Genomic DNA, 16,009 nt, shown 5'->3' on the forward strand with positions numbered 1-16,009 from the left:
CCTTTTAAGGCAGGAATGCAATGATGTTGAAATGTGTTTTGGGGGTTAAAGTTCATTTTCTTAGCCAATATTGACTTTGCAAGTAATTGCTGTTAAGCTGATCACTCTTTATGACATTCTGGAGTATATGCAAATTGCCATTAGAAAAACTTAAGCAGTAGACTTTGTAAAAATTAATATTTGTAGCATTCTCAAAACTTTTGGCCATGACTGTAGGCTTGATCTTGAAATAAAAAGTAATTGTGGCATACAATGAACTCAAGACTTTCCAGTATAAAACCTCTAGGCTGTTTGCTAATTATTTCGTCTTTTTTCAAAAACTGGTTAGTATACTGTAGGCCAATACTCTGATATTGGTGTAAAGTGATGAGATTTCGAAAGTGAGGAACATGAACAATTCTTCCCAATAAACCTCCGGTAAAATTTTCATAACATGGGAACAGCCTTTTAAATGGCATTGCAAATTTTTAACCTAAGCCTGTAAGATGTTGTCTAAGTAATATAATAAATTGCTGGTAAGGGTTCAAATTTCTGAAATGGGGTGATGGGGGATGGGAATTGCTAAGGATTTATGAGCCTTTGGTAAATAAGGAATGGCTTTGTAATAATTATAATGAATAACTCAGGATTCTCATCGCGTGGCGCAAAGACACAACTAAACCCAGTATATATGTGATACAGTTTGTTTTCCTCTGCACTTAGCTTGTTATCACCATGTGTTACAATACAATCAAGTCCATAAACACACAGTCAAAATATCAAATGAAGCCTTTAAGGAAAGTCTATTGAAAAACCTAACAGGAATATGCAATTTAGCAGTGCAGTCTTTAAAGCTCTGCAAGTAAGTCTCTGAAAGTACAGAACCAGATGCAGAGCAATTTACTAAAGTCCAGAACCTGAAGCAGAGCAGTGTACTAAAGTCCAGAACAGTCCCGTGTTCTGCTACTGCATCTATACAAACGTGGAAGTGACAGAGCACTTATTTTCGCAAACCTGCTTACGTGTCAGCAAAGGCAGGTCAAGCAAGAGCCGCAGCAGAGAACAAGGCAACAGCAGCTGGAAGCAGCAGGCAAGCTGGCAGCAGGTGCAGGTAGCAGAACCTCTGATGAGCAGCAACGGGAGTGTCACATAGGAATTGCTGGAGTGGGTGGAGGAACTTGAGATGCCACTAGGAGCAGGAAACAAGGCAAAATACTCAAGCAGGGGACCAGACGGTGGACCAGGGGCGGACTGGGGTGTCTGGGGCCCACCAGGGGAATTGACTCCAGGGGCCCACCCTACAGATAAATATAAACACCCATTAGTGTTATCCCCATTATTGTGCTGCTTTGACTGTATACACAGGCGGCTCCTGCACATCTATATTGTGCACCATAACTGGGATGTACAATTAATAGTAGTTTGCAGTAATGGGGTCTTTGGTGAAAACAAGTTTTCACCGATCCACAGGTTAGGTTGGTGATAACTTATTGATCGGTGGAACCAGACCAGTGGAAACCGCACCGATCGGAAGATTGGGGAACTTTTTGCAGCGGCAGGTGGGATGTGTGACCGCAGCTCCATTCATCCTCTGTAGGGTGGGATGTGTGACCGCAGCTCCATTCATCCTCTGTGGGGTGGGATGTGTGACCGCAGCTCCATTCATCCTCTGTGGGGTGGGATGTGTGACCGCAGCTCCATTTATCCTCTGTGGGGTGGTGTGTGTGACCGCAGCTCCATTCATCCTCTGTTGGGTGGGATGTGTGACCGCAGCTCCATTCATCCTCTGCGGAGCTGCCAGATACAAACAAGCACAGCGCTCGCAGCCACTGAGGGAATGAATGGATCAGGGGTTGAGTCGGACACGAGCTCCAGTGTAATGGGGGACAAAAGTTGCACGATCGGTGCAGGTCCCAGCAATCAGACCCCACTGATGAATAAATGATCACTTATCCTTAGGCCACGTTCACACGTTCAGTATTTGGTCAGTGTCTTACATCAGTATTTGTAGCCAAATCCAGGAGTGGGTGATAAATACAGAAGTGGTGCCCGTGTTTCTATTACACTTTTTCTCTGATTTTACCGCTCCTGGTTTAGGCTTCTAATACTGAGGTAAAAAACGCACTGAATACTCAGTGTGTGCACGTGGCCTTAGTAAAGGTGATTACTTGTTTTCACTGGAGAACCTCTGTAAGTGCATATTTACTGCAGTGTAATAGTCACAGGGCAGGGAGGGGTTAAATGTTTAAGTATTTAATTTCTACTGGAAATAATCTCCCCCTTATAGAGAGAAAAAGTGACCTCCATACACAACACAATCCACTATACCAAAATCAATAATACCATATACAAGGGGGAAATACCGCCACACTGTGACCAGACAATATATGACCACCACATAGTGACCAAATAAAACCCATACAAGGGATAAATACCGCCACACAGTGATCAGACAATATATTACCACCAGTGACCAAATACAGCCACATACAAGGGAGAAATTCCGCCACACTGTGACTAGACCACATATTACCACCAAACAGTGACCAAATACAGCCACATACAAGGGAGAAATACTGCGACACTATGACCAGATAACATACTACCAACACATAGTGATCAAAAGCAACCACATACCAGAGAGTAATGCCACCACATCATAATTAGACCACACAGTAACCGAATATTACCACATACAAGGGAGAAATACCGCAACACTATAACCACACCACATAATGACCGACTATAACTACATACAAGAAAGTAATACCGCCACACCATAATCAGACCACATAGAAATACCGTGACACTATTACCACACCACATAATGACCAAATAATACCACACACGAGACAAATATCAGTACAACATGACCAGACGACATATTACTACCACACAAGGACATATAATACTATAATAATGATCATGAATAAAAACTACAACACTAATAACACTAATATTGCCATCAGTGCCATAATACACAAGAGATCTGTATATAGTGTATAGGTAATATAGTGCTCACCAGTGACATTATACACAGGAGCTCTGTATACAGTGTACAGTATAGTGTGCGTGTTCATGTAACACACTGACTTACCAGTGACGTCTCTAGCTGACTTTATTCATCTTCGCTTTTTCTCTTCATCCGGTGCTGACCGCCATCACTTCTTCCTGCATGACGCGACTCTGCAGAAAATAACAGTCACCTATAGCCAATCACTCCCAGAGCACATTCCTCACTATTTCCCCAATTTCTACACCACGTCAGACTCTTGTTCCCCCATTGGAGTCAGTATCCTCAAAATTAACTTATATTTCATCAGTAATAATGTCCCCTAATTTGCCCCTACAGTAATTATGCCCCAAGTGCCACCATAAACTAATAATGTATGTCCCTTATTCTGGCCCCATATAGTAAATGACTGTAAGCCCTCGTGGGCAGGGTCCTCTCTCCTCCTGTACCAGTCTGTTATGTACTGTTAATGATTGTTGTACGTATACCCTTTCACTTGTAAAGCGCCATGGAATAAATGGCGCTATAATAATAAATAATAATAATAATAATTATGTCCCTCATCCTGGCCCCTTTTATTTAATAATGCCTGGGGAAACAAGTGGAATCAGAAGGGGTTCTTAATTGCTTCCTGCACAAAATATCCCCCCACACTGCTCCTCTCCAAAATAGCCCCACAAAGTGCCCCTTTCCATAATGTCCCCCAAAAGTTTGCATTTTATAATTTCTCCCCTAACTACTTCCCTGTATAAATTCCCCCCTCCTCATTATACTATGCTGCCTTCCAAAATCTTTGATGCCTCATAATTTCCCCCATTGCCCTATAATGTCCCAATTTCTTTCATAACGTCCCCCACTGACCTATAATGCCCCAATTTGCTTCATAATGTCTCCCACTGCCCTATAGTGTCCCCCACTGCCCTATAGTGTCCCCCACTGCCCTATAGTGTCCCCCACTGCCCTATAGTGTCCCCCACTGCCCTATTATGTTCCCCACTGCCCTATTATGTCCCCCACTGCCCTATTATGTCCCCCACTGCCCTATTATGTCCCCCACTGCCCTATTATGTTCCCCACTGCCCTATTATGTTCCCCACCGCCCTATTATGTTCCCCACCTTCCTATTATGTTCCCCACCTCCCTATTATGTTCCCCACCTCCCTATTATGTTCCCCACCTCTCTATTATGTTCCCCACCTCCCTATTATGTTCTCCACTGCCCTATTATGTTTCCCACTGCATTATAATGTCCCCCACTGCCCTATTATGTCCCCCACTGACCCATAATATGCTCCATAAAGTCCCCCACCGCTTCTTAATGCCACTTGTAAAATAACACCGCTCCTCCCCCACCTGCAGCCGCTCATATAAAAGTACATCTTCGGCTCCTCTGGAGCGCTTACCTGTGCCTGCGTGTCCTCCTCTTCATCCCTGCAGCTGCGACCCGGTGATGATGATGTCGGTGCAAGACTGAGGCGCGCTCCTCTGCAGCCCCGGTGATTACGGTACTTCGTGGTGTGGGGCTGAGCAGTGCTGCTCTGCCTCCTGTCACCGGCTGCACTGTACAAATGTAAGCGCGCCTGAAAGACACGCATATATCTGAATACCGGCGCGGTCGGTGCAGGCAGGGCCGGCTCCAGGTTTTTGTGGGCCCCATCCACACATAGACATGCACAGATACATACACATACAGGCATACGTACACATACTTATTTAAAAAGAAATTCACAAAAACACATAAATAGACATAAATCTAGACACAGTCATATACACTGACATGCATAGATACACATCATACATACGCACACACACACACACACATTATTTATATATATTTCTAATATTGGGAAGCCGGCAACAGCCTCATTCACCTCCCGGCTTGTCTAACAGACATGGCCGCACATAGATCACACTAACACTGCTGTATATACATCACAAGAGAGGCTGGGGACATACATATTACTGGGGGCATACATATTACTGATGAAGGGAGTATACAGCAATGGGGGGCATACAGCTCTAGAGGAGGGCAGTGACTCTGAGGTGGGGGGGACATACAGCTCTAAGGGGGTATACAGCACCTGGGTGGAGGGGACATACAGCTCTGGGGGTATAGTAGTATGCAGCCCCCATAATGTGTTATGAAGCCCCCATTGTCCTCCATATAGTATTACGTAGCCCCCATATGCACTACCAGCCCCCATATAACATTAAGCAGCCCCCATATAGCACAATTCAGACCCATATATCATTAGCACCTTCATGTAGTATACAGCCCACATATAGCACAATACAGACCCAGATAGCATTAGGCACCCTCATGTAGTATACAGCCCCTATATACCACAGTGCAGAGCCAGATAGCATTAAGCACCCTCATGTAGTGCAGAGCCCCTATATAGCACTGTGCAGAGCCAATAGCATTAGGTATCCTCATGTAGTATACAGCTTGTATATAGCACAGCCTGTATATAGCACACTGCAGAGCCAGATAGCAATAGGCACCCTCATGTAGCATACAGCTTGTATATAGCACAGCCTGTATATAGCACAGTGCAGAGCCAGATAGCAGTAGGCACTCTCATAAAGCATACAGCTTGTATATAGCACAGCCTGTATATAGCACAGTGCAGAGCCAGATAGCAGGAGGCACCCTCATGTAGCATACAGCTTGTATATAGCACAGCCTGTATATAGCACACTGCAGAGCCAGATAGCAGTAGACACCCTCATGTAGCATACAGCTTGTATATAGAACAGTCTGTATATAGCACAGTGCAGAACCAGATAGCAGTAGGCACCCTCATGTAGTATATAGCACAGCTGTATACAGCACAGTGCAGAGCCAGATAGCAGTAGGCACCCTCATGTAGCATACAGCTTGTATATAGCACAGCCTGTATATAGCACAGTGCAGAGCCAGATAGCAAAAGGCACCCACATGTAGCATACAGCTTGTATATAGTACAGCCTGTATATAGCACAGTGCAGAGCCAGATAGCAATAGGCACCCTCATGTAGCATACAGCTTGTATATAGCACAGCCTGTATATAGCACAGTGCAGAGCCAGTAGCATTAGGCACCCTCATGTAGTATACAGCTTGTATATAGCACAGCCTGTATATAGCACAGTGCAGAGCCAGATAGCAGTAGGCACCCTCATGTAGCATACAGCTTGTATATAGCACAGCCTGTATATAGCACAGTGCAGAGCCAGATAGCAAAAGGCACCCACATGTAGCATACAGCTTGTATATAGCACAGCCTGTATATAGCACAGTGCAGAGCCAGATAGCAATAGGCACCCTCATGTAGCATACAGCTTGTATATAGCACAGCCTGTATATAGCACAGTGCAGAGCCAGTAGCATTAGGCACCCTCATGTAGTATACAGCTTGTATATAGCACAGCCTGTATATAGCACAGTGCAGAGCCAGATAACAATAGACACCCTCATGTAGCATACAGCTTGTATATAGAACAGTCTGTATATAGCACAGTGCAGAACCAGATAGCAGTAGGCACCCTCATGTAGTATATAGCACAGCTGTATACAGCACAGTGCAGAGCCAGATAGCAGTAGGCACCCTCATGTAGCATACAGCTTGTATATAGCACAGCCTGTATATAGCACAGTGCAGAGCCAGATAGCAAAAGGCACCCACATGTAGCATACAGCTTGTATATAGCACAGCCTGTATATAGCACAGTGCAGAGCCAGATAGCAATAGGCACCCTCATGTAGCATATAGCTTGTATATAGCACAGCCTGTATATAGCACAGTGCAGAGCCAGTAGCATTAGGCACCCTCATGTAGTATACAGCTTGTATATAGCACAGCCTGTATATAGCACAGTGCAGAGCCAGATAACAATAGGCACCCTCATGTAGCATACAGCTTGTATATAGCACAGCCTGTATATAGCACAGTGCAGAGCCAGATAGCAATAGGCACCCTCATGTAGCATACAGCTTGTATATAGCACAGCCTGTATATAGCACAGTGCAGAGCCAGATAGCAATAGGCACCCTCATGTAGCATACAGCTTGTATAGAGGCTATATACAAGCTGTATGCTACATGAGGCTGCCTATTGCTATCTGGCTTTGCACTGTGCTATATACAGGCTGTGCTATATAATATAGCACAGCCTGTATACAGCACAGCGCAGAGCTGGATAGCAGTAGGCACCCTCATGCAGCATACAGTGATTAATACTCACTTCTCCTCGTTCCCCCGCTGATCCGATCTCCTCGGCGCGTCCATTGCTGTCACTCGCTCTGACCTCTCAGCAGGCATGCAGTAATGACGTCACCGCGCTCTGCTGCAGAGCTGTCAGAGCGCCGACAGTTACAGCGGGGAGAATGATAAGAGAGGGAGCGCGCCGCTCACTCTCTCATCATTGCTCTCAATTGTATCGGCACCTGGGATGCTGATATAATTGAAATCACGATCCTCGGTGGGGGGGGGGGGCGGTGACAGCGCGGCCACCGAGCCCCACTGAGTAGCGGTGCGCCACTCCTGCCACCGCGAGTGGGCCCCCCCGGCAGCTCAGGGCCCCGGCATTTGACCGGGTTTGCTGGGTGCTGGCACTGACAGCGACAGCAGGGAGATCGCTCTCCCTGCTTGCCGCTGCAGAGGGAATGGGATTGTCACTAATCATATCGGCAATGTGCCGATATGATTAGTGAAATTACCAACCGGGAGGGCCTCTCACACATATCCATAGTTGCCCAGGGGGGGTAGGGGGGCGGGGCCTAGGGGGCATGGCCATCAATAGCAGGGGCCCACCGGGGGTTCTCCCGACCTCCTGGTGGGCCAGTCCGACCTCCTGGTGGGCCAGTCCGGGTGGACTGTGTTTATAAAGGCAGAAGGGCAAAAAAAACTTATGGAAAGGAATGAAACAGAGGACGCCATCTTGAAAGAGGGAAAAAATGACCAAAAGGTTATCAGAATAGCCGTAGTCTTGACAGACTTATTGGGGTCTGCAATGGTGAGGAACTTTTTTCTTTTTTATTAAATATGCCTTTGTCTAAGGCTTTATGGATGAGCTTGGTGTGATTGCTGTAATTTGGATGGATCTGAAGGAACTGAAATGTGATATAGTAGTGATCGGGATTGGATAGCAGATTAATTGCTTCTTTCGAGCTGTCATTCCCTGTGACTAATGACAATTTTTTTTATTTCTTATGAGATTCTATAACTGATTTTTCTTTTGAGGTGGGGTTATGTTTAATTTTCCTGTATGTACCTTTAACAATGTTTTTGAAAGTATGGTGAACTAGGTAAAGAAAAGTATTAAGGAAATGTCCTTGGTTCTGCAAGGAATAGAAGTTAGATTTTGGATCAATGTCTACATGAAGATCTGATGTTGAATTATTGGCTTGGGATGGTTCATTTTTGTTTAACTGGAAGTATCTTTTCAGGATTAGTTTTTGGACAAAAGTGTGTATGTAGCACCCCTGAGACCCTCAGGGCACTACAGGGAACTGTATCTGTGCCGCCCCCGTGCCAGCAGCCGAGCTGCTCAGATCCGGGTTCTCAGTGGCTCGAGGATCTCTGGACCCGAGGGTCGTGCAGCCACTCAAATGAAGGGGGGTATTTACAAGGGATTTTATAGAGTTTGTGACGCCACCCTTGGTATGTGGTAATTAGGAGTACCACCGCTGCAGTTGGGAGTACTCGGGGGTGATGGAATGGGGCAGCCAGGTGTTAGAACCCTCCACGGGTAGGGAGGAATACCCCGGGACTTAGTGTTTGGAGGGGAATGCCATTGGGTGCAGGGAGTCACTTTGGTACTCAGTCCATCAAGCAGACACCGACAACTGGTAAAACAAGTCTCTGGACACCGCTGTCGCTGAGGGGGGCTTAGTTCGGGTCTCGTCCCCAATGGTGCTGCCTGGTGATCCGTGACCTGCCTCCTGGCACTAAGTTTACTTCTTTGGTAGTCCCGGTAGTGTGAAACTTGCCAGGTACCGCTCCCACTATGGCTAAAGCGGGCTTTACACACTGCGATATCGGTCCCGATATCGCTAGTGTGGGTACCCGCCCCCATCTGTTGCGTGACACGGGCAAATCACTGCCCGTGCCGCACAACATCGCCCAGACCCGTCACACATACTTACCTGCCCGGCGACGTCACTGTGACCGGCGAACCGCCTCCTTTCTAAGGGGGCGGTCCGTGCGGCGTCACAGCGACGTCACTGAGCGGCCGCCCAATAGCAGCGGAGGGGAGGAGCTGAGCGGGACGTAACATCCCGCCCACCTCCTTCCTTCCACATAGCGGCCTTGAGGCAGGTAAGGAGAGCTTCCTCGTTCCTGCGGTGTCATACGGAGCGATGTGTGCTGCCGCAGGAACGAGGAACAACCTCGTTACTGCTGCAGTAACGATTTTTGAGAATGGACCCCCATGTCACCGATGAGCGATTTTGCAAGTTTTTGCAACGATGCAAAATCGCTCATCGGTGTCACACGCAACGGCATCGCTAATGCGGCCGGATGTGCATCACCAATTCCGTGACCCCAACGAGTTCGCATTAGCGATGTCGTAGCGTGTAAAGCCCCCTTTAGTGTGGGAGCTTGCTCTCAGGGCTCACGCTTGGGATTTTCTTGACCATTTTGGATTGAAAAGTCCTATCACCCTCGTTGTGCTAGTGCCCCAATTTTGGAGAGGGTGGGGAACGAATTTTGAAGGCTCCGTTCTCCGCGGGTAAATTATCGGGTTGCCTGAAGCTACTCCCCGACCTAGGGTCCACGTACCCCGTCGTGCCTCGGTCCCGGACCGGTGATGGTGCAAGGCCTCCTCAACAGATCCGTGCCCCTTGCCATGATCCCCTGCGACCGGGGGTTTGACTCCTCTAGGCCCAGACCACTGGCTGCCACAAAGATTGTTTCCCAGGAGCCCTGCTCCTGACCTCCTCTTCTTTTCACTTCTCAGACTATTCTCTTCTTGACACTCCTCACCTCCCCTCCCCAACCCCCCATTTGGGCGATTCTATTCTACTCAAGCTGTTGTGATTTGGTGGGTGTGGTGCAGGGTGTATCTAGGGTTTGATTAGCTGATGTAGGCAACACCATCTGGTTAGGGACCCAAAACCAAGAAGAAGGTGGATACTGCACGGGAGGGCAGATTGTGCAATACCCTGTAATGACCCGATAGTCCAGGGGCGTCACACATCCTCTTGGGGATGCAGGACCTACCCCCTGGGACCTGTAACACCAGTGCCAGCAACAACAACACACACCTAATAATCCCAGTTGCCACTCACACCAGGGCTAGTGGGAGGGCCACCCAATGAGAAGAGCGTACCCAGAGACTAGATCACCTGGTGGGAGTCTGAGAGAGATCAGGGAGCAGTCTGGCAGAATGTAGTGAGGAGAGCAGATGTGCCTCTAACTGGGTCTGTGTAACCGTGACTCAGGGGCACGGGAGTCAGATTGCCAGCCAGGGCAAGCGAGTACCTTTGGGCAGGAGTCAAGACCCCAGGGACTGTACGAGGGAGCCCTACTGGAATCTGGGCACGTACGGGGCACAGGGCCCTAGGTCAAGCACAAGTTTCAGACTGGCAAATACCTGCATGGTGAGGGCTCTCCATGGGCCTCACTGACCTACAGATCTGGGGGCATCAGCAGTAAACTAGGATCGGGGTTCGGACACTTACCTCCCTGCAGGGCCCGCACTGCCAGCTGAACGGACGGACCGCTGTCTCACAGCGGAGGGACCCCCAAAGTTACAGGCTTCGGGGTCTCAACCACACTGATAGTGCTGGGGAAAGAGAAACCTGAGTCACTATCTGGCACTGGCAATACAGGGACCGGAACCAGCCGTCCAGGATCCACAGTGAGTAGAGACTGTTAAAAACAACCTGGTGTGGTCTCCATTATTACCCCGTTACATCTCCCATGCACGGCCCTACCTGCGGAAGACCTACCATCACAGCTGCCACTACCACCATCCCTGGGAGTACCCACATTGAGCAGCGGCGGTTCTCCATCCTTAACCGCAACCCGCAGGTGGCGTCACATGACAAAAACTCTTATCGCCACTGTAAATACACCCCTTTTTATTAATCATCCCCAGGGCACGGGACCAGGCAACGTCCACCAGAGTGACATTCCCTAGTGCAACTGCCCGGGACCGAGTACCCCCTTCCCTGGGCGACACATGTAGGTCCAAAAAAAATGTGAAATTGTTGGGTTCATTTGGCAGACAGAAAGTAAGTCCATTTTATAAAATTGTGGATTTTGATACTGTAGTTTGATAATCTGATAACTTATAAGTGGGGTTTATATAGTTTTGCCTTTTAGATTTTTTTCTTTTCATTGCTTTTGGGGCATATTATTTTTTTATGGATGAGTGTATTTATAGGGGTGGGGTGGGTAGAGTCAGGGGAGGAAAGAAACTGAGTTTGTTTTACCAGTTTTAGTGTTATCGAGTATTATAGTATTAATATTACTGTTAGGAATAGTAGTGGGGCTTTCTTCTAGTTCACTGAAAGTGAATAAAAGTTCTATAGACATTTCATGTATAGAAAAATCTAACTCTTGGTCATTTTTTTTATGTATTGTTGAGGTGGAGGCTTCTAGGGTACCCCCCCTGGTTGAGGGGGACTCGTGTGAGGGGAATCTGGTGTATATCCTACTGGATATGAGTAGATGGGAGGTCAGATGAAAGTTGATAGGAGGGAATATTGATTGTTGGGAAAGGAATATTATCTTTAATGCATAGCTTCTGAATTATTTTTTTTTTATTTCCTGAAAATATCTCTGTTTTAACTGCAGAAAAGCAAGAGGAGAAGGTGGAAGAGGATGAATATCAGATGGTATCATCATAGTTACTGGTGTGGGTGTAATTTTAGAATCCAAAGCAGTAACAGTATTGACAGGATGAGTTGTAGAAAGTTCTGTATTAACAGGAGGACTTGTAGAGTTTTTTTTGGTTAACTTTGTGTTTTTTTGTTTCTTTTTAATAATTGCTATCAATATATTTACTGTTCTAAAAAGTATGTGGGTTAGTGAATGAAGAATTCATCAATGGATGGAAGGATGTGGTGTCGGATGATAGTCAGGTGTTGGCATGAGAAAGTGGGTTTACAAGCTCTGTTCATGGAATTTCACCCTCCCACGACCACCGGTAGTCCTGCCTGTCATGATTCATTTTATTTTTTTTTGGGGTGATTGTTTTGTGTTCTAATGATAGTATCCTATATGTAATGATAATTGTTTTGTTGTCTGGATGCAAGGAAAAATTAGACAGTTCCTTGCTAACATAATGATTATGTATGGTAGCTTGTGAGGATTTTGTATGGTAGCTTGTCTGTTTTTTTTATCAAAAAGACACTCTAATAGTCCTTTTATGCATGTGTGCAGTAAAAGCTCCCATTTGGCAGTGAAAGGAAGATCGTCAGGAAAGGGTGACGAATGGGCAATCCTCAGTCCTCTAGGATAGACGTTCTCTTGGATGTAAATAGAAAGGAAACGGGCATCAATTTTAAAATCGAGCTCCTGCTTAAGTGCATTCTCAAAGTCAAGAAACAGATCTTTCACTTTAAATAAATGCAGTGCCGTGCGAAAGTATTCTGCCCCCTTGAATTTTTCAACCTTTTCCCACATTTCAGGCTTCAAACATAAAGATAAAATTTTTTATTGTTATGGTGAAGAATCAACAGCACGTGGGATACAATTGTGAAGTTGAACGAAATTTATTGCCTATTTTAAACTTTTGTAAAAAGAATAAACTGAAAATTTGGGCGTACAGTATTATTTGGCCCCATTACTTTGAGTGCAGCAAACTCACTCCAGAAGTTCATTGAGGATCTCTGAATGATCCAATGTTGTCCTAAATGATTGATGATGAGAAAGACCAAGGAACACAATAGGCAGGTCCGTGATACTGTTGTGGAGAAATTTAAAGCCGGATTTCGTTACAAAAAGAATTCCAAAACTTTAAACATCCCAAGAAGCACTATGTAAGCAATCATTTTGAAATGGAAGGAGTATCATACCACTGCAAAACTACCAAGACCCAGCCGTCCCTCAAAAATTTAATCTCAAACAAGGAGAAGACTGATCAGAGATGTAGCCAAGAGGCCCATGATCACTCTGAATGAACTGCAGAGATCTACAGCTGAGGTGGGAGAGTCTGTCCATAGGACAACAATCAGTCGTACACTGCACAAATCTGGCCTTTATGGAAGAGTGGCAAGAAGAAAGCCATTTCTCAAAGATATCCATAAAAAGTGTTGTTTAAGGTTTGCCACAAGCCACCTGCGAGACACACCAAACATGTGTCAGAAGGTGCTCTGGTCAGATGAAACCAAAATCAAACATTTTGGGCACAATGCCAAACAATATGTTTGGTGTAAAAGAAACACAGCTCATCACCCTGAACACACCATCCCCACTGTCAAACATGGTGGTGGCAGCATCATGGTTTAGGCCTGCTTTTCTTCAGCAGGGACAGTTAAGATGGTTAAAATTGATGGGAAGATGGATGGAGCCAAATACAGGACCATTCTTGAAGAAAACCTGTTGGAGTCTGTAAAAGACCTGAGACTGGGACAGAGATGTGTCTTTCAATAAGACAATGATCCCAAGCATAAAGCAAAATCTACAATGGAATGGTTCACAAATAAACGTATTGAGGTGTTAAGGCCCCATTTCACGCTACGATATATCGGGCGATATGTTGTCGGGTCACGGATTCCGTGACGCACATCCAGCATCGTTTGACATATCGTAGCATGTGACAGCTACGAGCGACTGTTAATGAGCAAAAATACTCACCTTATCGTTGCTCGTTGACACGTCGTTCATTTTTAAAATATCGGTCACATTCCTGGATGCAGGTTGTTTGTCGTTCCTGAGGCAGCACACATTGCTCCGTGTGACACCTCGGGAACGACGAACACAGCTTACCTGCATTCCGCCGGCAATGAGGAAGGAAGGAGGTGGGCGGGATGTTACGTCCCGCTCATCTCCGCCCCTCCGCTTCTATTGGGTGTGTGACGTCGCTGTGTGACGTCGCTGTGACGCTGAACGTCTCTCCCCCTTCAGGAAGAGGATGTTCGCCGCACACAGTGAGGTTGTTCGGGAGGTAAGTACGTGTGACAGGGGTGACCGACTTTGTGCGACACGGGCAACAAATTGCCCGTGACGCATAAACGATGGGAGTGGGTACGATCGCACATGCGATCGCACGATAAATCGGCGCGTGTAACGGGGCCTTTAGAATGGCCAGACCTGAATCCAATCGAGAATCTGTGGAAAGAGCGGAAAACTGCTGTTCACAAACGCTCTCCATCCAACCTCACTCAGCTCCAGCTGTTTGCAAAGGAAGAATGGGCAAGAATTTCAGTCTCTCGATGTGCAAAACCGATAGACACATACTCCAAGCGACTTGCGGCTGTGATCACAGCAAAAGGTGGCGCTACAAAGTATTAACTTAAAGGGCCAAATAATATTGCATGCACCCACTTTTCAGTTTATTATTTTTTATAAAAGTTTAAAATAAGCAATAAATTTTGTTTAACTTCACAATTGTGTCCCACTTGTTGTTGATTCTTCACCATAACATTACATTTTTATCTTTATGTTTGAATCCTGAAATGTAGGAAAAGGTTGAAAAATTCAAAGGGGCCGAACACTTTCGCAAAAGGCACTGTAAGCACTACCACGCTACCAATAGGGAAGGTGAGATAATGATGGTAAAATAAGTTCAAGTTACCAAGTTATCTGAGAACCTTAAGTAAATGAAATGTAGATCTATGGTCTCCAAGATGGAAGTTGATGGATCGGATGATAGATCTGTGAAAAGACAAGCGTACGGGATAATGTTAGATCTAAGATCCATCAACTTCCATTTTGGACGCTATTTTGGATGCTATAGATATACATTTCATTTACTTAAGCTTCACAGGTAACAAACTTATTTTACCATGATTATCTCACTTCCTCCTATTGGTAGTATGGTAGTATTCATTTATTTATTTCTGTCCTTGACAGGTTTTACGCGTACCATACCTACTACCTGCAGTTCCTTGTCACTCATACCAATTTTATGGTTCTATCATAGTTTTAACCAAATCATTTCTATAAATAAACACTTTTTTGTTACCCTAATTTTTGTCGTTTTTCCTTATTTACTACTTCTACCTCCTTTAGCGTCAGTGTTCCTCCTGTTTATCCTCTAGATCTTTCATTTTGTTGGTGTCATCATCAGAATAAGGTGCCTCTATACTGTTTGATGAGTTTCTCACGCTGGAGCGCTCCATTGCAAAATTACTCCATGTTTGGGTGGTTGTGGTAGTGATACTTGGGGCTGGAGGCGTCTCTGTGAACTGCTGTTGCAGTATCCGCAAACACTTAGTCCTTAAGGTCAGGCAGGTAAAATTAGGATGCGCTGCAGAAGGAAGAAAGTGCACACACAATAGGCAATACCTTCTGGTAAAGGTTAAATATAATCAATGTTATACCTCCCCTAGAAGTGTAGCTATAAAGTATAAAAAGACGCTGTTACTGCCCCATGGCTGGCGGAATTGGTATTTCCAAAAATGAAGACTGTCTAGGTGGGCTGCGCTGCTGGAATAAAGAGCATTGGGATTCTAAATTGTTTTTTATTACTTACCAATGAATTTCTGCACCAGATCACCTTTTCTCTAGGTATAAGATCCAAGTGTGCAGTGTACAACTGGAGGCTTTAAATAGAAAAAAAAGTGCTTCAAAAAGCATGAGAAATGTAAGGGGAGGGGGAGGAAGTCAATGAAAAAAAGTGTTGACACAGAGAAGGTGTCAAATATAGTGTGAAAACAAATTATGGAAAGGGGTAAGGGCAATGAAAACAATTAAAACATGATCAAGCAGATTGATACGAGGAGGGTGATAGAAAGATGTGAATGCTAGGGATTGTGAAAGAATATAAATGAAAAAAGTGATTAAAGATTGAAAAAAAAATTGATGGAAAAAGGAAAGTAAGACTGGAGAGATTAGCACTTGTCTTGAGGTGGGACTACTTTA

Source organism: Anomaloglossus baeobatrachus, chromosome 3 (assembly GCF_048569485.1).
Source record: "Anomaloglossus baeobatrachus isolate aAnoBae1 chromosome 3, aAnoBae1.hap1, whole genome shotgun sequence".
Taxonomy (NCBI): domain Eukaryota; kingdom Metazoa; phylum Chordata; class Amphibia; order Anura; family Aromobatidae; genus Anomaloglossus; species Anomaloglossus baeobatrachus.